The sequence below is a fragment of the Sceloporus undulatus genome, chromosome 1 (genome assembly GCF_019175285.1).
Source record: "Sceloporus undulatus isolate JIND9_A2432 ecotype Alabama chromosome 1, SceUnd_v1.1, whole genome shotgun sequence".
Taxonomy (NCBI): Eukaryota; Metazoa; Chordata; class Lepidosauria; order Squamata; family Phrynosomatidae; genus Sceloporus; species Sceloporus undulatus.
The window spans coordinates 330,515,675-330,541,033 of NC_056522.1; the positions used below are offsets into that span (position 1 = coordinate 330,515,675).

Consider the following 25,359-nt stretch of genomic DNA (forward strand, 5'->3'; position numbering starts at 1 on the left):
TTTTTAAGGAAGAAAGGGGCAAAGATCCCATTATTATTATTATTATTATTAAACTCTATTATTATTATTAATATTTAAAAACTCAAAATTAGGCAAATAGGTAACTTCCGGCAATTCGAGATTAAATTTATGTGTGTGTGTGTGTGTGTGTGTGTGTGTGTGAGTATATAATATCGCCTTCCTTAGCCAAAATGGCAAAACAGGACTGCTGGAGTGCCTTTGTTTTGTTTTGTTTTGTTTTTTTGATGCAGGAAGGGCAAAGGTCTGCATAATCATCATAATCAAAAAAACTCCAAAATTTAGGCAAATAGTGTAACTCGAAAAGACTTCTGCAATCGATTATCTATATTATATATATCTATATATATATATTATAAAATAAACCACAAGAAAAAAAAAAAATGAGGGTCGGATACATTATGGAGGTGGGGAATTGCAATTTAAGGGCAGCAGAGGAGGGAGACATCTCAGCCTCTTAAATTAGACCATTCCCAGAAAATATATTATATGTGTGTGGTGTGTGTATAATAATAATAATGTTTTAAAAACTCCAAATTAGGCAAACAGGTAACTCGGTGTATGTCTGCCTGCCTGCCTGCCTGCCTGCCTGCCTGCCTGCCTGCCTATCTATCTATCTATCTATCTATCTATCTATCTATCTATCTATCTATAAATAATCTGTGCCTGCTTCCAGCATGGAATCCCAAGTCGGCTCCCTTTGCCAAAGCCGAACAAACGAGGCAAGGCGTCTGGTGGTGCAGCTGACAAAGAGGCTGATGTATTATTTAACACTTGCCAGGGGTTGCAGATTGGGGGGGATCCAACCGCCTGGATTAAACCTGTTATTTCAGCGCGGCCCTGGCAAAACAAAACAAAGGGAGGGGGTGGGGGTAAAGATCCAAATTTTCTCTCTTTCTTTCTCTTTTGGAGTGTATGGCAGAAGTGAGGCTGGAAAGGTGGTGATGGGGAGGGGGAGGCGTATCGAAGCCAGATTGGTTCAATAATTGCAAGTCTAATCAAAGACATAGGAGGGTGGGGTTTTCCCCCTCCCGTTGGCTAATAAGCATTAATTAGGTAAACTTGGTGGGTAATCGTTCTCGTAGGAAAAGGTGGAGCGATTGCATCTTTCCCTGCGAGTTTTTTTTTCACCCTGGAAAGTGTAAAAAAGGGCTCTGTAGGTCCCAGTTTCTTCCGACTCATGCTGCATCCACACTTCAGAAATAATCGGGTTTGACCCCGCTTTAATTGCGGAGCTCTGGTGCCACAACAGACGTCCATTCCCAGAATTCCATCGCCTTGAGCCAGGGCAGTTAGAGCGGGGTCAAACCAGATTATTTTTGCAATGCAGATGCAAGCCCCAAGTGTCCCTCAACCTTTCTTTGTTTTCTTTTTCCTTGGAGGGTGAGGAAAGGAAAGGATAAGGCAGCTCCAGGGAAGAGCAGGAGTTCTGTCTGATCTGTCAGCAACTGGGATTGCTTTTGTTCCAAGGATGGCGGTGTCACGAAAAGAAAGACAGAGCCAGAGTTCAGGTCTTCTCCAGCCTCGACATTTATTTATTTATTTTTACTTTGTCTGGCAAAACCCTTGGTTTGGGTTTTCACCCCATTGGCTCATGGGATTTTCCAAAGCACTCCAACAGGGACCACCCGAACCCCCGACTTTCTCTTTCATTCCCTCCTGCATCTTATCCGACCGACCGGCCGGGCCATCTGTGTGGCTTAGATACTGGGCCTTCTCCTTCACAGGCTAAACCACGACAGAGAGGGCGATAAGCATCCCCAGTACTTGACTTTCAAATTAAGGTTTAAGATTAAAATAATACTGATGAAGTTCTGAAAGGTGCATCGCTCGCCGTGTCCGTCATAGTTGACAACAGCAGGAGTATGTCATAGCGCCGGTGTTATAGATAACTTTTGTGGATCTAAGTTGCTTTTAATATTTTACGGCAGGATAGGGGAAATTGAGCGATAATATATATATATATACGAATATATATACTGTATATAGTCTATACTTGGATTTGCTTAAATGTGGGAGTCTGTACTTGGATGTGCTTCAATGTCTCTCTGCTCTCTGAAAGCTCGTAGGGACAAGGAAAGAAAACCAAAGTCACGAGCCTCTTAAAAAAGAAGCCTTGAACTGTAAAGTTGTTCAGTCGTAATGCTTGAAGGATCCCGAAGCATATTGGGTGCCCTTCCTTCCTAAAATCTGGAAGTCAAGGCCCTGATTCTGAGTCCAAGAGTCTAGTAGGTGTGTTTACTCAGAAACCACTCCCGGGGTCTTAAAATAGTGTCTTGCTCACATTTAGTCTGAAAAAAGTGCTACCTAGCCTGTGAAAAAGTTGATGCTGAAAACAACGAGAGTCTTGATGATGATGATGATGATGATGATGATGGGCGTGGGGCAAAAAAAGAAGAAAGGGTTTAGGATCGGAGGGTGAGAAGGAGGACTGGTTTGGTGTAGAGACTGATGTGACAGAGCAGCCTTTCTAGACTAAGCTTTGAGCAGGGCCCAGAGTGTTCCTCAAAAGTGTTAGCTAAATACGGGATTTTATTTTATTTTTTAAAAAACAAACACACCCGAAAAGCCCGTTTTGTTTAAAACGATAAAACCATGCTCCTATTTTTTCTTTCTTTCTTTTTATGGCTTTGCTCTCTAGGCGAACTTGACCTTCCTGAGCACCCTCTCTTTCTCTTTCTCTCCCCTCCCTTCCTTTTTTAAAACTCCGGTAGTTTTAACCCACTTCTTCTCCAAACTGAATCAACCTGAATATCTCTGCCCTGGAGAAAAAAAAAACTGAGTAAGGAAAAAGTTTAATAAACTCCTCACTCAGCTTTTTCCAGGGCAGAGATATTCAAGTTCTTATTCAGGAAAAAGGAAAAAGAAAGTGGGAGGAATCCTGGATTATTCCTGTCCCGGTTCAAAGAAGAGGACTAGTGGCACCTAATGTGGGATAGACTGACAAAAAATGTTTTTAATCTATCCTACATTAGGTGCCACTAGTCCTCCTCTATGCACCGGGACAGGAATGATTCCTTCTACTTTCTTTTTCTTTTTCTTTTCTTCTTTTTGCCGATGAGCTTCTCATTTTAGTAGATCTATTTGCATATGAATGAAGGCGTCTTTTCCCCTCCTCGCTGTGTGTTTCTTCAGGGGATGGTGATCGGGTCCTTCCACCTTACCTCGCCTCCTTTCTCTGGAAGCCAGGTCCGCCTGCCATGAAGAAGGTGGCTTTGGGTGGGTGCTTGGGAGGCAGGGCCCATTGGAGTGGGAAGCTCTCCTGCCAAAGGGCCCATTGGAGTTGAGTAGAGAGATTTCGGGCTTTTGCGCACCAAGGCAAGGGAATGGGCCAAGTGGCGCAGCTCTCCGGCTTTAGCGAGAGGTGAAGCTAGAAGGCTGGGTTTGTCTGATTCCTTGAAAGGGGGGAAAGAAAAGCCTAGGCCGGGGGTGGTGGTGGGTCTTTTGGCTGGCTTGGGAGGACCGTGCCCAGAGGGCGGAGTTCCTGGCATTCCCTACCGCCTCACCGGAGGAGACTCCGTTTCCACGATTTCACAGCAGACAGACGAGAGAGAAAGGAAGAGCCGTTGGAAGACCCACGCAAGCCATCCAGGACGCCGGGTAAGTCAACTTCTAGGCAGTCAATACACGGCACCCACTTCTCTCCCCCAATAGCTGCCCCCCAGAAGAAAGCAGAGGGGAACCCTTTCCATCTGGGGTGTCCCATCATCCCCAGCTCTCCTCACCCGCACACACGTCCAGGCAAATAATAATCCACATTCCCAGATTCCTGAGTGTGCAAGGTGCAAAGTTTCCTATTATTATTATTATTATTATTATTATTATTATTATTATTATTATTATTATTATTATTATTATTATTATTATTATTATTCCCTCCTGTGTCCTTTTTCTTTTAGATTTAAAAAAATAACCGCGGTGGTGGATTAAATGCCTTCCTCTTCTCCCTTGCCCTCAGAACAAGTGGCAAGAAGGAGGAAGCCCTGGCGCGATTTCCCAAGGAGAAGGCGAGGAAGAGGCCTCTGAAATCCTTTGTCTTTGGAAACGTTTGGGGGAGAGAAGCACCTGCGGCGGACCTAAAGGAGAACCTCGGGAATCCCATCTGCTCGGTCTCCTGGATCTTCAAGCTTTTTCCCGACTTGGTGAGTGCAAGATTTTAAAACATTTTCTCTCCACTCGCACCTTCTTTTTCTCTTCTCATGAAAACTTTCTTTGGCATTCCTTTCGGATTTTCGGTCTTTCTCGATTGGTTTCCTTTCTTTCTGTCTTCTGATTCAGTCGGATGCATTAAAGGGAAGGTTTCATGCATCCTCTCTTTTACCCTAACATTAAGCGTTATATTGCATCCAGGATAAATGCAGCATAAAATACAGATCCAGGCGAAGTTGAGAATTGGTAGGCCCACTGGGATTACTAGCAGATTTTGTTGTTGTTATTGTTCTTGTTGTTGTGTCTTCAAGTCGTTTCTGATTTATGGCGACCATAAGGCGAACCTTTCATGGGATTTTCTTGGCTGTCTCTTCAGTTAAACAATATGATTTAATTCTTTTTTAGAACTTTATCTAAGGAAGCCTATTTTTTCTAATTAAAGGAAAAGGGGGGGGGGGAATGCAGGTTCTTCTTGTTTTGTAATCCGGCCATATGCCTTTCCTTTTGTTATTGATGTTTCACTGCAATTTGCACAAAAGTTTTGCACAAATTGTTTTACAGTGTCACCCCATTTCACTTTCAAACGGTGTAGTCATATCGAGAAAAGAAAAGAAAGAAATGTACTTGCTATTGTTGCAAAAGAAATACATTCTTGATTCTAGATAGTTAATCCAGCTATGGCAGATTAACAGTCCAGAAAACACTTCCAAGCGGCTATGATTTCATATATTAGGTTGCTGTTGTTGAACGATAAAACAGTTTCATCAGCATTAAGTATGACTGTGGCCCAGGAGAAGGTATCACTTCCAGTTCCTTGTCCTTTAGGTGAGAGACAAGCATGAACTTCTTAATCCTTGACCAAAGAAATGACTGGGATTTGTGATGAAATCGTATACAGCCTCATGATGAGTAAATCCCATTGGGAATTTACTCCTGAGGAGACATGTCTAGGATTGGTCTCTTGCATTTCATTTGGGGTGGATTGTGATGCACGTTTTCCTGAAGGAAAACCTTCTGGTGTCCTGCCTCAGCCTCCATTGGAACTCCAAAGTATGTTTATTCACAAGAAAGCCCCACTGACAGATGGTCCCATTCACTAATAAGGACTGGGCCTTGTTGAAAACTGTGGGGCTTAGCTCTGAAGGGACATGCAGAAGGCTGCACTGCTGCTGCTTAGTAGGCATTTACTGGAAAGGATATACCTGCACTTAAGGCTGAGCTTTCCTAAACATAGTTATTTGTAAACAGGCTCCATTGGGGGCTGGGCCTAGGTCTACAATTCGCTCTTGAGAGTCAGCTCCACTGAGCAGAGCAGAACCTCTGAGTTCTTCATACTGATAGGAATGCAATGCAGGAGATGGAGCTCAGGCTGTTGCCAAATAATGGGTTTATTTGTATTGTGGATCACAAATTGAGTATCGACCACATCTAAGTTTTGGAGTTAGTTCTTTTGGAAACCATGACGATGGTGGTGGTGGTGGGGGGTGATGCTCCTCTTCCTCTTCTTCTCGGCTTTTGACAAACTCATCTTAAAATGCAAATTAAAATTAGTTTGGATCAGTATGCAAAGTAATATTGTAGCACATTTGAGGCTAATGGAGAGAAAGAAGTCTGTAGTATAAGCTTTATGTCATCAGATGTATGGGGAGATTTATTTGTTCATATTTTATTTCAAGGATTTATATCCCACCTTTCTCCCACAATGGGATGACTTTGGTGGACTTGGTCTGCCAAAGCTTATGCTACAACTTTTTCCTCTCTCAGTTAATCTCAAAGCTGCTACAATAACTCTTCTTGAAACAGTTAAAAGTTGGGCCTTTATGGACAGGTAAGGGGAAGCAAGGAGGCGAACAATACCTTGCTCATCACTCTGTAAATGATCTTGTCCCCTAATTCCCCTGTTCCTGTCATTTGTAATCTCAAGAAAATAATTAATTGTTAATACACCAATTTGAGCGACCCAAATGCAGGGAAGATAAAACACCTGCTGAACGCAATCAGAGCCATCGGTAATGAAGTGCTGCAAGGTTTATCTCCTCTTGCAGGAAGAGGAAAGAGGGTGAACGCCATCCTCCTTCCCCTCTCTCTTTCTCTCAGAGCAATGTATATATACAATGACATTGGCAGCAGTGTGAGACAGTGGACCCATTGGAGATGTCTTTCCAAGAGATCGGCTTGTAGGATAAATGGGTTCATTTAGTGTTAGGAGAGGCCGATGGTAAAGAAAGCATCTGAGCAAAAAAGGAAAGAAAAAAGTCATTCTAGTTTGGGTCACTTCATCTCTCTCCTCGTGAATGCTACACATTGGTCACCACCTCTCCAGTGCTGGTTGACCTAAGTCGTTTGTAAATTTAGGGAGAAGAAGCTGGAGGCCGAAATGGCTGGTGGAGTGGATGCACGTGGAATGCATCCCACCTTAAACTGTTTCCCCCCAGTGTGTTTTTAACTCAATGTGTGCTCCTGCTGTTTTTTATCGTGCAAGAAGAGGGCGCTGTTGTCATGCTCAAGAAACCCAAAACGGCTCATCCCCCCCCTCCATATAGATGCACACATGGCCAGTTTTCAGACGCTATGAAGTTAGACTCACATAGAAATCTTTCTCCATGGCCATGTTTGCCTATATCCGTATCTATCTATCGGGATCTATCTATCTATCATTAGTGTTTGGTTTGGATTGTTCAGGGCTTCACTGTGGGTTTTGTTTCTGGCGGTGGAGTGGGATGGGGTACGAGTGGAATGCAGTTAGAGAGATGTCCAAAGGCTTTCCTCCCCCTGTTATCTCGAAGAAGGAAATCTAATTCAGCCAAGCTGTTCTGGAACTCCATAGGATATTAGACAGGGCCAGAAGAAGACTGGTTGGCTTTAATGACACATCTCAGTCCAATTTAAACCCCTTGGGTTTCAATGGGTCTACTCTGAGCATGGTTAAATCTGGTTTCAGCTAGGCCAGAAGCGTTATGGAAATCCATTGGATATTAGACAGGGATAGAAGAAGACTGGTTGGAATTAATGGCACATCTTAGTCCAATTTAAGCCCCACGGATTTCAGTGGATCTCCATTGGATATTAGTCAGGGATAGAAAAAGACCAATTAGAATTAATGGCACATCTTAGTCCTGACTAATCTAAACCTCAGGGTTTTCAATGGGTCTGCTCTGAGCCTGGTTCAATCTGAATTCAGATCTAGGCTCGGTTCCTGTGCCACATTACTATATCCTCCAGGCAAAGTGTGAGAGGGTATTCAGTGGGGTTGCAGCCCACTTTAAACCTTGTTGCTCTCAATTCAAGAGGAGCCCCGAAGGCTGAGGAGGGAGTGCTGCTAAATAAATCTGTTGTTGTTGTTGTTGTTGTTGTTAGTGGCAAGCAGTGATTGCCACCCCTTGTGTGTAGAGCAAAACCTGGAGGAGAGTCGGAGCCTCCCTGCCCTCCCACCACAAAGGCAACCCAAAGCGTGTTGGGAGGTTTTGCGTTGTGTTTCCATGACAACAACGTGAGAACAGGTTACACAAACCCAGGCAGCCCCTCACTCCAGGTTCCTCGCAGGCCTGAACTGGTAACAATCATACAAGGTAAACACGAGGGAGGAAAGCAGGGAATGTCCCCTGGGAAGTGGAAAAGAGAGAGAGAGAGAGAGAGAGAGAGAGATATCTCTATATAAACAAAGTTTATTTTAAGGTAGGGTCGAAAAGAAGGGGGGGATCAATAAACTCCCATTTGTGAATATGGATTATTTTCAGAGGAACCCGTAATCAGTAAAGGTCTATGAAAATATATACATACACGTACTGAATATGCCTAAGAGAATTACTCTTCATAGGTACTGAACATGCCTATAAGAGAATTACTAGGTTTATTAAAATGAATCACTTTTCGATCTCAGTCCTTAAATGCCTTTGAAGCACAATCTGAGATCTGTGTTGATTTTAGGGGTAACACTCTCCCATCCCACCAAACCTTAGCAAACAACTAGTGAAATTACTTTGGGTTAGTGCAATGGACACCCTCCAGGGAAACGCAAGCAATTATATACAATTATATACAATACAATACAATATAGTACAACACACACACACACACACACAGAGTATATGTGTGTATGTGTGTGTGTGTGTGTGTGTGTGTGTGTGTATATGGAAAATCTTATTAATTTCATTTTCACAAAGAACGCCAATATCTTTCACGGAAGGAAAACAGTGAGACTCCAAGGCTGCCAGTCTAGTTTGCACACTTCTCTGGAAATACGTTCAGTGGCACTTACTTCTGAGTAGACATAGGTCCAAAACGCACTGCAGAAACAATCCAATCTGAGACTGCTTTAACTGCCCTGGCTCAATGCAAGGGAATTCTGGGAATTATAGTTTTGTGAAACATTTAGCCATCTCTGTCAGAGAGCTCTGGTGCCGCAATAAATTCCCAGCATTCCCTAGCGCTGAGCCAAAGGGCAGTTAAAGCGGCCTCAAACTGGATTATTTCTGCGGTGTGTTTTGGACCTTAGATAGGCTTGTTTAGTAAAGACGCTTCATTTGGGGTCCAGTCAGGTCCTTGGGCACGAAACTAGCCCAAAATCTTTGGTTGAAATTCATGTTTCCCAAAGATCATGTCTGTTCATTGAAAGTTTTCCCCTTGTTTTCTCCTCCTGAGTCTTGGCCTTTATTTAATCTGCACTATACAGGAAAGGAATATACTATGGACAAAAATGCTGTATTAAATTATGTTATATACCAGTCCATCCGTGGATCTCAGATGAAATTGGGTCCTTGCAATAATAATAATAATAATAATAATAATAATAATAATAGGCAGGGGGTTGGCTGGCCCAAATAAAGAAAGAAAGTCTTGTGGCAAAATTCTTTTGCTTCAGCCACATTTTAACATTTTGGGTCTATCCTCCTAGGAACAGGAGAACGGCTTCATTTAAGTCTCTGCAGGGTTTTTTTTTGGGGGGGGGAGAAATAGGTGGGTTTGTTTGCTTTTTTTGTTTGTTTATGTTTTTTGGGGGGGGTTCCCCTCCAGAATCTCTCTCCAGACTTCGGGGCTGTTCATAGACTCAAAGCAGAAGAAAAGCCAGGGCATAGTTTTACCTTTCTTCCTTGAAAGCTCCTTTCCTATTGCGGGAAAAGTCGAAAGCATTTCACCTGATCGATCATGTGAAATCGGAGATAGCAGGGAAAAGATGGAAACAACCCTATTAAACTTGTGGGGGTTTCTTCTTCTTCTTCTAGAAAATATTTTTTTAAAAAATAGATTATAGTTAGGTTTCTTTTTCTAGAGTTTTTATTCGCGCAGAGGTTACAATTCCTCTTTCCGCACACAGGGCTCCCCTGTCTTCTGTTAGGAAGAAAACAAAGATCACTGAATCTTTTTAATCGAGATTTTTTGATCTTCTGTTAAGACTGGAAAGATCACTTTAAGAGACCCACGAGGTAAAAAACAAAACAAAAACAGGTCTAAATGCACAGTGCAGTTATATTTCCAAGCCTTATTATTTTAGGTTAAGAAGGAAGAAAAGGAAGGGAGGAAGGGGTGAAATAAATACATCAAGGGCAAAGTATCCGTCCATTTCCAGAAGACAATTTTCCCCGCAAAGGTCTATTATCAGATGGAAGGAAGGAAGGAAGGAAGGAAGGAAGGAAGGAAGGAACTATTTTATATTTTCCACTGCAATTGTCAAATAATCCTTTGACTTCTTCTCCCGCAGTTTATTCCAATGCACTAAAGTTTTGTGTGGAAAGTCTAGCCTTCCCCTTCCTAGTTGTTGTTTGTGTTGTGTTTGTGGTTTTTTCCCCTCCCGGTTTGCAATCAGGAGCAAAAAAACAAAACAAAAAACACAGCATTCTCCTGTTGTATTTTATTTTACTTTTTGGCTGATTAAAACAAACTCTGACTTTCCACGCCTAAGCTTGACCTAGAGACACGTTCTCGGAGAGGCTATATATATATATATATATATCGATCGCGTCTCCATCAATAGAACAAGCGCTGGGTACCTTCTTGATCGATCGGTGTTGTTTCTTTGGGTCCACTTTGAAGCCTTTACCATACAGATTTCGGTCTCTTTTGTCTGGAGATTATCCTGGAGAGTTGATGTCGGGGAAAGGAAAGGCCGTTGCAGAGAAACAATCCGAAGGAGAGCCGCTAATTCCTGCAAGTTTTCACCAACAGCTCATACGCCTGCTTGCTTTCCTTTTTCTCCTCAGTTTTTTTTAAATAAAGGAATATATCTCTCTTAAACAAAACTCAGAAGACATGGCCCTCTCTCTATTTTTATCCTGCCTAGTTCCAACTGCTAGTCTCATAGAAAACCCATGGAAACAATTGCGGAGAGACAAGTTATCCTATTGTTTCAATGGGTTTACTCCAGTTGGGACTGGCAGTTAGATTTGGGCCTAGACATACATTCTGTGCGTGTAATGTGCGTGTACACACACACATTCAAATGCATAGGCTCTGTTTGCCAGGGGGTATTATCTAGGAGTGAGTTGGGAATGTATTTTAGTTTTTCTAATGCATCTGGGTCCAATCCGTCCTCTCCAAAAGTGGGAAAGGGTTCCATCCCAGCCAACAGCTTGCTTCCTTATGAGCAGTGAAAACACTTGGTTCCTGTAGAACCGAATCTTCCTGAATCTCCGAATCCATTTGGCTTCAAGTTAACGTTTTTACCTTGCAAATGCCTGTAAAATTCACCAGAGCACTGGGTTCCTTTTCAAGTGGCCTGACTTCCATGTAAACTGTCTCAGGCTCGAGATAGGCCCCTACGATACAACAACAACAACAACAACACAACAACAACTCTCCTAGGCGTTCACCAAGGCGTTTCTATTTGACCTTCTTTGCGGGAAAGGAAAGAAGAAAACTTCATATTATTGTGTTGTCTATGGCTGCAACCGCTCTGCAGAAATAATCCGGTTTGACAGGGCTTTAACTGCCACGGCTCAATGTTATGGAATTCTGGGATTGTTAGCTTCGCTCTGGTGCCACAACCTACTACTATTCCCATAATCCCATAGCACTGAGCCGTGGCAGTTAAAGCCGTGTCAAACCGGACTATTCCTGCAGTGCTAATGCAGCCCGACTGCTTGCATGTTTTTACTCCGGAGTAAATAACTGAGTTCAATGAGGCTCCCCACTCCTCAAAGTCCACATCGGGTCCCAAGCGTTGGAACATGGGCAGTATCCCTAGGAACTATGGATAGTCTCCTATTCCTTTATCAGTGTTTGGGAGTAAGTTTGACATTCTTCCATCAGTTTGCTCTTCTTTCCTACATGTCTGCAAATGTCGAACCGACTATATTTTGGGGGTGAAGTTTTCCTAGTAGTTCGTGGGGGGGGGGGGGGAGGGAGAGACTGACTGATCGGTTTAGCCTAGGGATCATTTCCCCCAGCCCTTCATTCTTCTGCTTCAGCTCCAACCCAAGCTTTATAGTTCGCTGAAAAAGTTGGGAAATGGAGTCACTCCAGGGCGTTTGTTTAGTGTCCCGCGGAGCTGTCAAAAGCTATCTCCAAAAGAGAGAGAAGGGGGACCCTAGGTCAGGTCTATCGGAGTCGCTGGGACAAGCAGCATCCAAGAAATCTTAAACCCAGATAATTTGGAAGTTACATCCTGTTGGAAATGGGGCCTGATTTCTGGCCAAACCTGCTCAGGATCGGCTTTGCAAACCGACTTTGGGCCGAGGTTGTAGGCCCCGATCCTAATGGAAACTTATTGGTTTAAATGTCACTTAAATGTCACGGAGAGTTTCCCGAACTCAAATCAAGTCTGCCCTCTCCAGATCAGATTTCTGTGATAAGAGCCTTAGAGGTAAATTGACCTACATCTCTAAATCGCATTGAGGGTTTCTGTGTGGGGGATATTCTTTTATTTTATTTTTGCTAATATTAATAGTAGTAGTAGTAGTAGTAGTAGTAGTAGTGATGCGCAGAAGGGGGAGAGCAGCGCCTCAGACGTCGTGCAGAGGACGGTCTGCGACTTGGATCCTATAGCACTAAGTCTTTCCTGTGAATGAACTAGAAAACACTCGACAGGTCGTGAATAATCGTTTTAATGAGTGTGTAAAGCGTGCGACGGGGTGCACGGAGCTGTCGGGTTAAACAAACAACTTGTACCCTGACGAAATCCGATTGTTAAAGTGCAAAGTGGTGTCAGTCCAATTTCCATCCCAGCCCTAAAAACCACAGATCTAACTCGCGGGAGTCCAATTTCCCCCATTTAAATGAAATAACAATATTTTCCGAGAGTTAAGTGTGATCTTCTTGAATATTAGCGAACATATAGACCGAAAAAGTACCAACTCCGAGCCAAACAGGTATCTTAAGTATTACGGTCATCTTTCTTTTTTTCTTTTTCCCCCTAAGGAGAGTATGGTTTAAACTAATATCCTGACCCTAAACATTTTTGTTTTGTTTTATTAGAAAGCCCTGTTAATTTAAGGAGCATTAATTTCCAAATAAGGCCCAACTCCCATGCAAGCGTACTAAAAGGAGTCACTCTCAGTTGAATACAGTGACACTCCTTTTGAGTAAGCAAGCATTAAATCTCACAGTCAAAGCCACAAGAAGTTATTTCCAAGTAAAAGTATACTGAATGCCAGAAATCCCAGCCTAAAGAGAGTTACTCGAAATAAAATAACTGGGAAATAGGTTTCAATGAAATGATTGGGATTAGGACCGGTTTCCTTTCAAAGTTTCGGATTATAATCCTGAATAATTTCGGTAACAAGTTTCCTCACTCACAACATAAGCAGAAGTCGCTTCTGAATAAAGGAAAACGGTTTGCACGGTTGTCTTGGGACTGAATTCATTTCCACGCTGAAAATACTTTCTCCCCCAACTAGGTTCTGCTTAAAAAAGTGGACACGAATTTCTAGCCTTTTCAGCGCCGCCCTTGTTGAGTTTGTACTTAAATCAAAGGTTTTTCAGCGTGATGGTGACAATGAAACCCACTTCCCATTAGTATTTTTTTCCTCCAGGAGAAGTTGGCATCAGAAAGGGCAATTCCTACGTTTTTAAGGGTGTCTCTAACGTGTTGCTCAAAAAAACAGAGGGGATAAAATGCAGAAGTGGAAGTCGTGCTGAGGGGCAGAGAAGATGGCGTTGAAACTACACAGGCTTCCTCGGTTGTTTTTTTTTTCTGGGTCCAACTTTGGGATCTACTGGCTCCCTGGCTAGTAAGGAACCTCCATTGGATCAGATGGAGGCAATTGGTCAGGAAAGTCCCTTGCCCCTCTGCTTGATCAGCTCAAGAAAAGGCTACAAGCCTCCAGCTTCAAGGCAGCTTCGACACAATGTTTGGGAAGGGAAGAATGCGATCCTAAGAGGAAACTGGTGTATCTCTGCGTGAGTCGGCGTCCGAAGACCCAGGAAAGGAGGCTGCCTGAAGATGCCAGCCACAGATGCTGGCGAAACGTCAGAAATAAACTCTTCTAGAGCATGGCCGCATAGCCCGAAAAACCCACAAAAAACTACGGGGCTGCCTTTGCTTCCAACCCTCCCCTTCTCCCTGCCTCCTCTTTGGCCCCTACGGGTAGAAGAAGCTGCTTTTGGTGTTATTGTGGGATTTGAAGTCGTTTCCGACTTGTGGCGACCCTAAGACGACCCTGTCATGGGGTTTTCTTGGCACGGTTTGCTCAGAGGAGGTTTTCCATGGCCTTCCTCTGAGGCTGAGAGAGTGTGACTTGGCCCAAAGTCACTCAGTGGGTTTTATAGCCGAGCCCGGAAACAGACCTTGGTCTCCTGAGTCTCAGTCCAACGCTCAAACCAGTTAGCTCTGGTGGAAATGAAAGGCTCAGCATTGTTTATTGTTTCGGATATATGGTGACAGTGTCATTGAAACAGCATACCTCCAAAGTGATCCGAAGCAGCTTTATTTTGGCCTGTCTGTAGGAGCCCTCTAGTTGTCTAGCTGACTATCTAACATGTAAAAAAGTGCGTATCAGAAACCCTGGTCTCCAGACCCGAGTCCAAAGCTCCAACCACTAGGCCAGGCTGGCTCTCGAATAAGCTGCTAGTCCTCAGCAAAGCTGGGGCAGTGAAGACCCAGAAGTCCAAGGGTGAGGGGAAGAGACAGGACTTCGGGGTCCCCTGAGGAGCAGTCATGTTTTGAAGGCCCACCGGTTAAAGGGGTTTGGGGCTGCTCGGGTGTGGGGCAGCCTTCTTAGGCTCCCTCAGATTCAGAAGAGGAGGGAAAGAATCCCCTCTGGCTCCTGTGCCTCTCAAGAACGTCCCACATGGGGCCAAAGAGAAAGAGGGGGACTAGACATCGTCCTCCTTTTCCAGGGCCTGTCCTCCATTTCAACCTTCTCTCCAGGAGGAATTCCCAAACGTCCTCCTTTTGGAGCATGACTTTATATTGATACGAGTGTTCAGTCGCTTTTATGAGGGCATACCCTCTCATTTTGCTTGAGGGTCCTCCGTTTTGCGGTGCCTGGTGCTCCTTTGCTGTGAGGAAGAAGAGCATCCGAGGAGGGCTCCAAAGGAAGCCAAGGGAAGGGCCACACCTCGAAGCGGGAACGGGAGCCGCGTCCGAGACAAGAGTGGAGGGGCCGAGGACTCACTCTCTCTCTCTCTCTCTCTCTCTCTCTCTCTCTCTATATATATATATATATATATATATATATATATACACACACACACACACCGTATAGTATCATATATTATTTATTTATTTATTTATTTATTTATTTATTTATATCCCGCTCTTCAGCCAGAAGGCTATCAGAGCGGATTACAAATTGTTAATTGAACATTTCTCTCTCTCTCTCTCTCTCTCTCTCTCTCTCTGTGTGTGTGTGTGTGTGTATGTATGTCTTTGTGTGTGTGCATGTAGAACAAAAACCTGGAACACAAGGTTCTCACTGTGGAAGAATGAGTGCACTTGCATACATAAACAAGCATACATCACACACACATATTATTACACACGCATGTGTGTATATATTTCTAGCCATATCTCTCTCTATATATATATACACACACACGTATATGTGTGTATGTATGTACACACACGCCAAGTTATCCTCAGGAGATTACAAATTTATTTTACTTATACTATATCTATATCTATATATCTCCTATATGTCTATGTATATATGCATGTGTGTGAGAGAGAGTGAGTGTGTTTATATGTGTGTGTGTGTATGTGTGTGTGTGAGAGAGAGAGAATATGTGTGTGAGTGTGTGCGCACAACCGGCCAAATTATCCTTGGGACACACACACACACACACACAGAGTGTGTGTGTGTGTGTGTGTGTGTGTGTATAGAACAAAAACCTGGAAAGCAGTATTCACTGTGGAAGAATGAAAAGAGACGCAGTCCCCCCCCGTTGTGTAGTGCGATGGTTCAGAAGTTTTGGGGCCATCGTCCGGCCTGTGTGTATGAATATGCCTGTGTATATATACGTATATATACATATACAGTATATGGGTACTGATGCCTGAAAATGCACACATGTACCCACACCCGACTCCATGGACATGGACAACAAGTCATACTCTCTCAGCCTTAGAGGATGTGAAGGGCAGACCCCTTTTTGAAGAACCTTACCAAGAAAACCCTCTGATAGGTTCAGCGTCTTAAGGGTCGTCGGAAGTCAAAAAGTGACTTTGAGCCTGACTGGGAGGAAGATGTTTCTAGAAGAGATTTTGGTGGAACCTCATCAGACGTCTCCGAAATTCTTCGGTGAGGAATGTCTTCTTCCCAGTTGGTCTCAAAGGTAGTCCTGGCTTCCTTCGGATGCTAAAACAGACTCTTTGAAATTATTCAAGGTTTCCAGATTTTTTGGGAGGAGTCTCAAGGGGGCGGTTATTTTATTTAACGGCGAACCTGTTTTCTTGCAGGGTGACCAGATGTCCTTAACCGCAAAGGATGACAAGATACCGCAAAGTGGAGGACATGGCAATCAAAATGGAGGACCTCACCAAAGAAAAGCTTACAATACTCACACACGTCAGTTCATGCTTCATAGTCATACTCCAAAGGGAGGACATTGTGAAATTCCTCCTGAACAGAAGGGTGAAATGTAGGACATGGCCCGGATAAGGAGGACGCCTGGTCACCTCGGTTTCATAGTTGAGGAAAAGCAGGCCTCAGGCAAAAACAGTCTCCCTACTGTAAACCCTGGGGGTGAGGAGAAGTAAAACGGAGCAAAAATACTTCGCCAGTGTTTCTATTGGGGTCTCTTTTCCTCCTCCTCCTCCCTCTTGCAGTAAATGTTTTCCTGTAAAGTTTTTTAAAATGTTGCTTTTAAAAAAAAAAAAATGTGAGCTGCCTTGAGTCGTTTTTGTTTGGGAGAAAGGCGGCATAGAAAAGAAATAAAAACAAACAAACAAACAAATAATCACAGAGTGCCTTTCTGCTGATAGCCTATGGATTTGAAAAGAACTTGCCATCCTGGGTTGCCATTTGGACTCTTTGCTCCGAACAGAAAAGTCAGATAAATAACTCCCGATGCAGCTGGATCTCTCTTCCCTCACCCCCCAAAAATGTCTGTTTAAGGAATTGGAGGCTCCTTTCTGGTCAAAATCGTCCTCGTTTTCAGATGCACTATGCGACCAAGGGAAATTGGAAGTATAATCCAATGGCAATCTGAACGCAATCATGGGGTTTAATGTTATTGCGTGATAGACTACCTCACACAAATTCGGGCAATGGCATGCTATTTTCTGGCAATGGGAAGCCAGTTAGAATGCAACGCATTCACATAAATTAGCTGAACTAGCGAATTCGCGTGAATGCGTTCTGGCCCCACTTTCTTTCCATTTGAAATTAAGAGAAATTCCTCATGTGTGAAAAAGTTTCACAAGAGCCATCGCCCCTTCCAAAGGGAAAAAAAACCCAAACCCTTCTCTTTTATTTCAAAAATTGGCTAGGCAACCAATCTTTTGCGTCTTTATGCTGAAGGGAACTTAACTGAGCTCAGGATCGGGACTTGGGACAATGCTCCCACATTCTCTCCATCTTAAAAAGTTACTTTCTTCCATCTCTCTTCTCCCCTCCAACCCTCTTTCCTTTTATTCCAAAAACTGGCAAGGCAAACCGACCTTTTTTAAAAAAAAATTTTTTGGCACAACTTGGAAAAGAATGTATTATTGTTCTTTTTAAAACGTAAAGGCAAACCAATCTTTTGCCTCTTTATGCTGAAAGGAGCTTGGCTGAGCTCAAGTAGACCCAGAAGGCAGTTTATTATTTATTTATTTGGACAAAATGAAGGTCTCCATCCCACCCCGACTGTAACTTTCCGCCAGTTCCCAAATTTCTAGCATTGCAATCATTTAGAATTTCAGCTCAGCCGATCCTCAACTTTCGCTGGAGGTGATCCCCTCCTTCTTTCTACTTGGAGCCAAGGCACCCATGAAATGCACCTTCCCTGTTGTTGGAATTTTCTTTCTTGAGATACATTAGAAAACTCAAGAAAGTAGGGATCATTCCCACTACCAAAAGCTCCGAATCCTGATTCGAGGTATACGCCCCTAGTTCCCACTGGAAATCGATTCTGATCCTCATTGGAGAATTTGTTTAATCTCACCAGCAGAGAGAAAATAGAGCAAGAAAAACTAGGCCTACATATCTCCCAGCCCATATGTCCCCAAATTAGAATCTTTTTAGCCAGAGTAAAATCAAAACAAGTTTACTTGCAAAAACCATGATTATGAAGACACAAGTCTTGCTTGCCATATTGCAAAGAAAACGAGGTAGAAAGTTAGACTCCATGCTTCTTAAGGAAGTTTCCCTGTAGCATGCAAGGGAGCGCAAGACAAAGAGATAAAAATGGAGATCTTTCAAGGGACATAAGGTGAGGTATGCTCTTAGTAAACTGGAGTGAGGAGGGCTGTTAGTAAGCAATAAAGCTACCATTGACATGCGTTTATATCCCTAGAAGGTCTCAGTATGAGAAGTTGCTATATATATCCCAACACTTTTTTTCTTTTTAGCCAAAATACTTCTTCAAAACCATTATTATTATTATTATTATTATTATTGATTTCTTCTGGCCCGTTGTCATTGTTATCATTACATACAGAAGTCCTTTCCTTGGCTTCTTCCGAGCTTTAAAGTCTATCCCAGGTGGTTCTGTCCTCCTGTCTAAACCAAGGACTTCTTTTTTAAGAGGTCAAAGAGTAGGTGTGACTCCGAAGCAAAGGGGCCTTCAGACCCAGATGCTTAAAGGACTGTTAAAAGAAGAGCATAAAACCTTGGAAATTAACCAGACAAGATTTTGGACCCTTGGAGGCCAAAGGCCAAAGCATCCCTCCTCCCATCTTCTTCCTAGAACCCCGCCCCTTCCAAAAAAGTCTGGATCCTTCTCAGATCTTCAGCATTTCTCCTCTCGGAGTAAAGAAGGGAGAGTCGACAGTGTCGTTGCGAGAGACTCTGAGAGTTGCTAGTGAAGGACGATGGCAATTCAGTCTCTCCAGTAAAATTGTTCTGAGGATTTTACAGATGCTACAGAAGCAGGTGGATCTGGGTTATGCAAAGGAAACTTGGAACCCCTTTGAGACTCACGAAATTAGTTGGTAGCTTGAGTTTTGGTAGACCTGATCTTACTTCCTTGGATACATGAAGTACTAAAGATCATGTTGTTGCTGTGTGCCTTCAAATCGTTTCCCCCTTATGGCGACCCAAAGGCGAGGAGGCTACCATTTTTTTTGGCAAGACTGCTTCAGAAAAGGTTTGCCCTTGCCCTCCTTCTGAGGCTGAGAGAGTGTGACTTGCTCAAGGTCATCCAGTGGCTATCGTGGCCGAGACTTAGCCCAGCCCTCAAACCACTAGGCCAGGCTGGCTCTCAAAGCTCTCGCTCCCAGCTCTTCCTCAAAGCGGCTACAAGATCCCTTTGCATTCTGATTTCCCAGGCTAACAGGGCTATAACTTGGGGTTATATTGTATCCATGTGTGTGTCTGTGTTGAAAGAGAGACCTTGGTCCCCTGAACTGTAGGCAAGGTGACGCTCCGCAGTAAGCAAAACAACACGTTGACTGGCTGAAGTGAGGATGAAAGGGCTTTCTTAGCCCAAGAGTGTTCCCTTCAGTGACCCCTCGAGTTCCCATCTTAAGCATCCTGACCAGGGAAGCGGCCCTTCTCAGATCACTGATTCCTCCTTTCCCCTCCACTGAGGCGTCCAGGTTGGCTGCAGATCCCTCGGAAAGTAGTTCCCGACGTTTGGAACAGAGCGACATCCAACATCGGAAACGAGGGCAGTGTGATGCAGGGACGAAAATGGAAGAGGAACTGTGTGTGCACACTTGCCAAAAATTACATTTCTTTGCAATTTCAAGGGAAGAAGGAAGGAAGGAAGGAAAAAAGAAAGGAAGAAAGGAAAGAAAAGAAGGAAGGAAGGAAGAAGGAATAAACGAAAATAGAACAAAAAGAATGGAAGGAAGGAGGAAAGGAAAGAAGGAAGAAGGAAGAAAGGAAGGAAGGAAAATAGAAAGAAAAAGAAAGAAAGAAAGAAAGAATCAAAGAAGGAAAATAAAAAGAATGGAAGGAAGGAAAGAAGAAAGGAAAGAAGGAAAGAAGAAGGAATGAACGAAAATAGAATGGAAGGAAAGAAAGAAAGATAGAAGGAAGGAAGGAAGAATGAAGGAAAATAGAATGAAAGAAAGAAAAGAAGGAAGGAAGGAAAAGAGAAAGGAAGGAAAATAAGAAAGAAAGGAAAGAAAGAAGGAAGGAAAAAGGAAAGAAAATAGAATGAAAGAAAGAAAGATAAGGAAGGAAGGAAGGAAGGAAGGAAGGAAGGAAGGAAAAGGTGGTTACTTCGGCTGCATCCGCACTGCAGAAATAATCCAGGTTGACACCACTTTAACTGACAAGGCTCAATGCTATAGAATTCTGGGAACTGTAGTTCTGTGAGACATTTAGCCTTCTCGGTCACAAAACTCCTGCTCCCAACATTCCTTAGCACTGAGCCATGGCAATTGAAAAGGTCTCAGCCTGGATTATTCCTGCGCTGCGGATACGGCTTTTAACTGCCATGGCTCAGTGCTATGGAATCGTGGGAGTTGTAGTTTTGTGAGCCATTTAGCCTTCTTTGTCAGAGAGCTCTGAAGCCACGGAAAACGACAGTTCCCAGAATTCCATGGCCATGAGCCATGGCAGTTAAAGTGGGGTTCAACTTGGATGATTTCTGCAGTGCGGATGCCGCTTTCCTTACGGAAAATGTCTCCGCCATTGAGAACTCGCCAGATTTTTTTTCAAACAGGATCTATTTCACATTAATGCATTGAAACCATGGCCAGGCCTGCAAATAAATAAGTAAACAAAAAGCCACCTGCAACAAACAAATATTTGCCATTGTCGCATGCCATGCCTATATTTCACCCCAGCATCCCACTGCTTTGCGTGGAGAATTCGGTTGTGCCCGTTGCAGTATGACTGGGGCTGCATCTACACTGCAGAAAATCCGGTTTGACACCTAGTGCTCTAGGATTTGCAGTTCTGTGAGCCATTTAGCCTTTTCAGCCAGGGAGCTCGGCTGCCCCTACAAACTACAGATCCCAGGATTCCATAGCATTGAGCCATGGTAGTTAAAGTGGGTTATGTTTGCAGTGCGGATGCAGTCTGGAAGTCATTTGCCTTCCCAAGGAGAATCTATATGCATTGGCTGAGAAGTAAAATCCACTGATTTCAACCAGGCTTCCTTCTTAAAGACTGGTGCCTCACTTTCTGCTTTACGGACGTTATCTTAGCCGAGGATTAAATCGATTTTAGCTTAAACCGGACTCTAATGCAAACGTAAGCTCCTCGCCCTGTTAAGAATGGATTTCGGACTGGTTCTGCACTTTGCTTGTTATTGTTATTGTTGTGTGCTTTCCAAGTCGTTTCCGATTAATGGAGACCCTATTGCGGGGGTTTTCCTGGCAGGGTTTGTTCAGAGGTTTGCCATTGCCTTCCTCTGAGGCTGAGAGAGTGTGACTTGCCCAGGGATACCCGATGGGATCTCTGGTGTCGCAACTCAAACTTCAAACGACTACACCACACCACGCCGGGTCTCTGCTTTTTTCCTAGCCCACATCATTATCTTATAAAGTTAATATTTCTTGCAGACAAGAAAAAGTGAGGGAGGAAGATGTTCCAAAGGAACCTTTGCGTCAGAAAACCTAGCCAAGACGTTTGCAAAGGAGCAATGAGAAGGCAGCTTGAGTGACCTTCTTGGGCAAGTCACACTCTCTCAGCCTCAGAGGATGGCAAGGGAAATTTGAAATTGAAGAAATTTGCCAAGAAAACCCCATGATACGTTTTCCTTAGGGTGGCCATAAGTCGGAAATGACTTGAAGGCACACAACAAGAACAACAACAAGAATAACGAAATCCACTTTTTGAAACGCCCTTTGAAGACTGGCAAAAGCTAGATCGCCTGTAGACATTCCCCAACCATAACTGGATCTCAGTATTCTGGAATTGTTCGCTTCCCGGCCCATGACAAAAGAGAAAGGCACAATATGAGGCATGTGTCCCTATGACAAATGTACAGGTGGATCAACAGGCTCGTATTTTCTTGGGCTGCATCTACACTGTAGAAATAATCCAGTCTGACTATGGGAACTGTACTTTTGTGACCATTTAGCCTCCTCTGTCAGAGAGCTCTAGTGCCACAACAAAATACAGTCCCCAGAATTCCCCAGCACTGAGCCATGGTAGTTAAAGTGGTGTCAAACTGGATTATTTCTGCAGTGAGAATGAAGCCTTTGTAACTTATTCTTCAGTCCACTATCATCCTCATCATCTTGCTCACTACCCAGCTATTAGTAAAATGAGACAGCAAAGCAAAGTTTATCACTGGCCTTCCCACCAGATGTTAAGGAATGTTGGAACAGGACCTTCTAGGCCACACAGTTGTTGTTGTTGTTGTTGTTTAAGGTATTTATATCCCATCCTTCAGCCCTAAAGGCAGCACTGTGATCCCACTCTAACTGCCATGGTGCTATTCTGTGGAATCCTGAGGTTCAGAGGAGTTCTCTGGCCGGAAATTTGAAATATCCTTCCCTAAACTATAAATCCCACGATTCTATTGGATGGAGCCATGGCTGTTCAGAGGCCCATTCACACTACACAGTTACAGTACTTTGAGCCCACTGTAACTGCCATGGCAACATCCCTTGGAATCCTGGGATTTACAGTATAGTGAGGGGCATTTAGAAAAATCAGGCAGAGTGTTCTAGTTCACAGACTACAAATCCCCAGGGGCTTCACAGGATGCAGCTATGCCAGTTAGTGGTATAATTGTGTAGTGTGACTGGGCCCCAGTTGGAACCATAGCACTCTAAGTGTGTGATAGAAAAGAGCCCTAGGATGTGACAGAAGAATGTTGTGAAGTTAATGGGATTTCTGTTCCTTTCAGGTAAGGGCGAGCGACGACGATGAACCAAGACCAGTAACAAAAGGAGAGGAATTGTCTGTGGGAAGGAAATGGGAAGAAAGAAACATCCTTGAGAGCAAGCAAGAGAGGAAGAGAGAGGGAGAAAAACACTTGACAGATGAAGAACATATCCAGTGCAACAAACACAACAGACATTAGCTGGACATTGCCTTTGAGGTCTTCATGGGGAAAGATGCTGAAAATAAAGAGAATCAAACATGTTAATCTCTCCTGTGGAGTTCCCTCTCTTTCCCCGCTGTTCCTTGTTAACTTGGTTAAACATTCAAAATGAAAGCTGTAATGGGGTCAATGGACTGATTCCTAATTTTGGAGAGGGCAGGAAAGAGAATGAGAGACTCTTACATGTTTATTATCTTCCTTTCTCACTCCCAGATTGCAATTCTGTCTGGAATATATTTTGTTGATGTTGTTGTGCACCTTTAATTTCTGACATCTGTCCACCCCAAGATTAAAGTATCACTTGGCAAGATTTGTTCAGAGGAGGTTTACCATTGCCTTCTTCTGAGACTGAGAGAGTGTGACTTGTCCAAGGTGAGCCAGTGGATTTTCACCACTGAGCAGAATTTGAACCCTGGTTTCCTAGTCCAACACTCTAATCACTGCACCATATCAGGACATACATTTTGGTATCTCATCAGCCCAGAGAGTGGTTATCATTCCAGCTGTTAAATTTCAGCATAACCACCTCCTCTATAAGCAACAAAATTTATTAATACAATTCAGACCTTTCAAATGACAACCAAGTTATTTTTCCCAGACACATTAGCTGTTTCATTTGGACCATGACTTTCTTGACCTATCTTGAAAACAAGTCACTTACAAACTTTATAAAAATAGTAAAATTTGGCTTGTTGGAAGTTTTTTTTTGAGGGGAGGGGTTTTGTTATTTGGATTGGCACACTTGGCAGTGCTCTAAATGCACATAGTACTTTGGGCTGGACAGGTGTCAATGCCATCTGACAGAAAAGCTTTTGTAGATCTAAGGGTGTATGATTTGGGGTGACCATAAAACATGATTTATGGCTTAGGTGTCTGCCCCAGTGATAAGAAAAACCAACGAGGAAAGGCTCTCATAAACACTTATTTAACAATAATGCAAAAATTTACTAAACTCATTAGCTGCATATGCTTACTCCAACAATACAATTTAAACTATTCAGTGGAATAATAAAAATGATATCAGCCATCTAGGAAATAACCATAGAACAAAAAATATTTTAAATATTTTAAAAACTGAACTGAGTGAGTCCTTCGAAAGATCAGGGCTGGTTCGCCACATTTGGAAGGAAGTGATACAATAAAGTCATTTCCAATTTAGGGCACTCCAAGGAAAACCTGTCACAGGAGTTCCTTGGCAAGATTTGTTCAGAGGGGTTTGCCTTTCTCTGAGGCTGAGAGAGTATGACTTGCCCAAGGTCACCCAGTGAGTTTTAAGGGCTGAGCCAATCCTGCTCTCCAGAGTTGTAGTCCAGTGTTCAAACCACTAGAGCATGCTAGCTCTAAAATCTAAAATATCAGCCCCTGTAACAATAACTTTGAGTTCCCAAACCACCCAGCTTCTACGCACACCCAGGACTGTAAATTATTCAGAATCGTTGACATGTACTAGAATCCCCTTCCATATTCTTGAGGAACTCAGTACAGATATCACCTGTCTGGTGGACTCCAAGTGGCTTTTGGAGGACTACTTGTGAACAACACTATCAAAAAGCCTGGCCATACCCACAGAATGGAGCAGAAAAGAAAGAAGTGAAACCATGGATCCCTTTCACAATGCTCAGTTATATCACTCCGATCCCTCTTTAATTGCCATGTCTCATCCCTTGGAAATCCTAGGATTTATAGTTTGGCCCAGAATTCTAAATACACCTCCCTACACTTCTGATCCCAGGATTCCACAGGATGAAACCATGGCAGTTAAACTGGTTTTAGAGCACTGTAACTGTGTACAGTAGTGGCGAAAGGACCTGGGAGTGTACAAGGGCCTGTTCCACTTCAGACTATGGGTGGGAGATCCCATTTTAATGCACCAATTGCCTTGCTCTGTGCAAAAACTGAATAAAAGATATTTCTAAAATCTTTCTCTCTCTGGTGATTTTTGAAGAAAAAATTGCCAAAAGTTTTGACATTGACAAAAGAGAGCAAAAATGCCATGGAGGGGAGAGAATGTTTTTCTCAGTATAGAGTGCTATACTCTGTTTTGATGCCTCAAATGGGGAATCTTCATCCAGGCCTATGTGCTGGAAGGGTGCTAAACCATTGAGTGTATACCAAAAGCTGCCACAGAAAGAGGAGCTGGTGGTGGGATCATTAGAGTTGGGAGGGAACACAAGGGCCATCTAATCCAATCCCACTGCTATGCAGGAATACATAACTAAACAAACTCCTGAAAAAGCCAATCTAACCTCAATTTAAAGACCTCCAAAGGTGGAGAGTCCACCTCCCTCTCAAGTAATCTATCCCCCCCATCGGTTTTTACACTATAGAAGTTCTCCCTAATATTTAGGAGGAATCACTTTTTTATGTCATTGGGATCCACTGGTTGGTGTTCTAGTCTCTGGCAAAACAGAAAACAAGCCAGTGGCCAGGAAAGAAACTGTGGGAAAGATGGGATTCCTTTGCTAGAGGTGCTGGAGGTGGTGTTTTGGTGCTTCAAGAGTCTTGAAGACAGTTCCTAGTCGTTCTTTACACAACTTTCATCGAACTGATTTGCTGAAGGAAGGAGAAAGAAAGCCTTCTGCACAGCCTTAGAAAGCCAGTGGGGTGTAGTGGTTTGGGCATTGGACGATAATGCCGGGGAACAGGGTTCGAATCCCCCGGAAA

General features: G+C 43.4%; 1 long non-coding RNA gene across 3 annotated transcripts; it reads left to right on the top strand.

Moving 5' to 3' along the window:
* Positions 1-1,990: 1,990 nt before the first annotated feature.
* On the top strand, positions 1,991-25,359 carry LOC121918940. Of its 3 annotated transcripts, XR_006101348.1 has the most exons (4): positions 1,991-3,618; positions 3,918-4,160; positions 16,001-16,109; positions 22,498-25,359. It is a non-coding gene; the product is annotated as an uncharacterized LOC121918940 (long non-coding RNA). The 3 variants fall into 3 exon arrangements; XR_006101347.1 differs by lacking the exon at positions 22,498-25,359 and having other exon boundaries at positions 16,001-16,402; XR_006101346.1 differs by lacking the exon at positions 16,001-16,109 and having other exon boundaries at positions 1,992-3,618.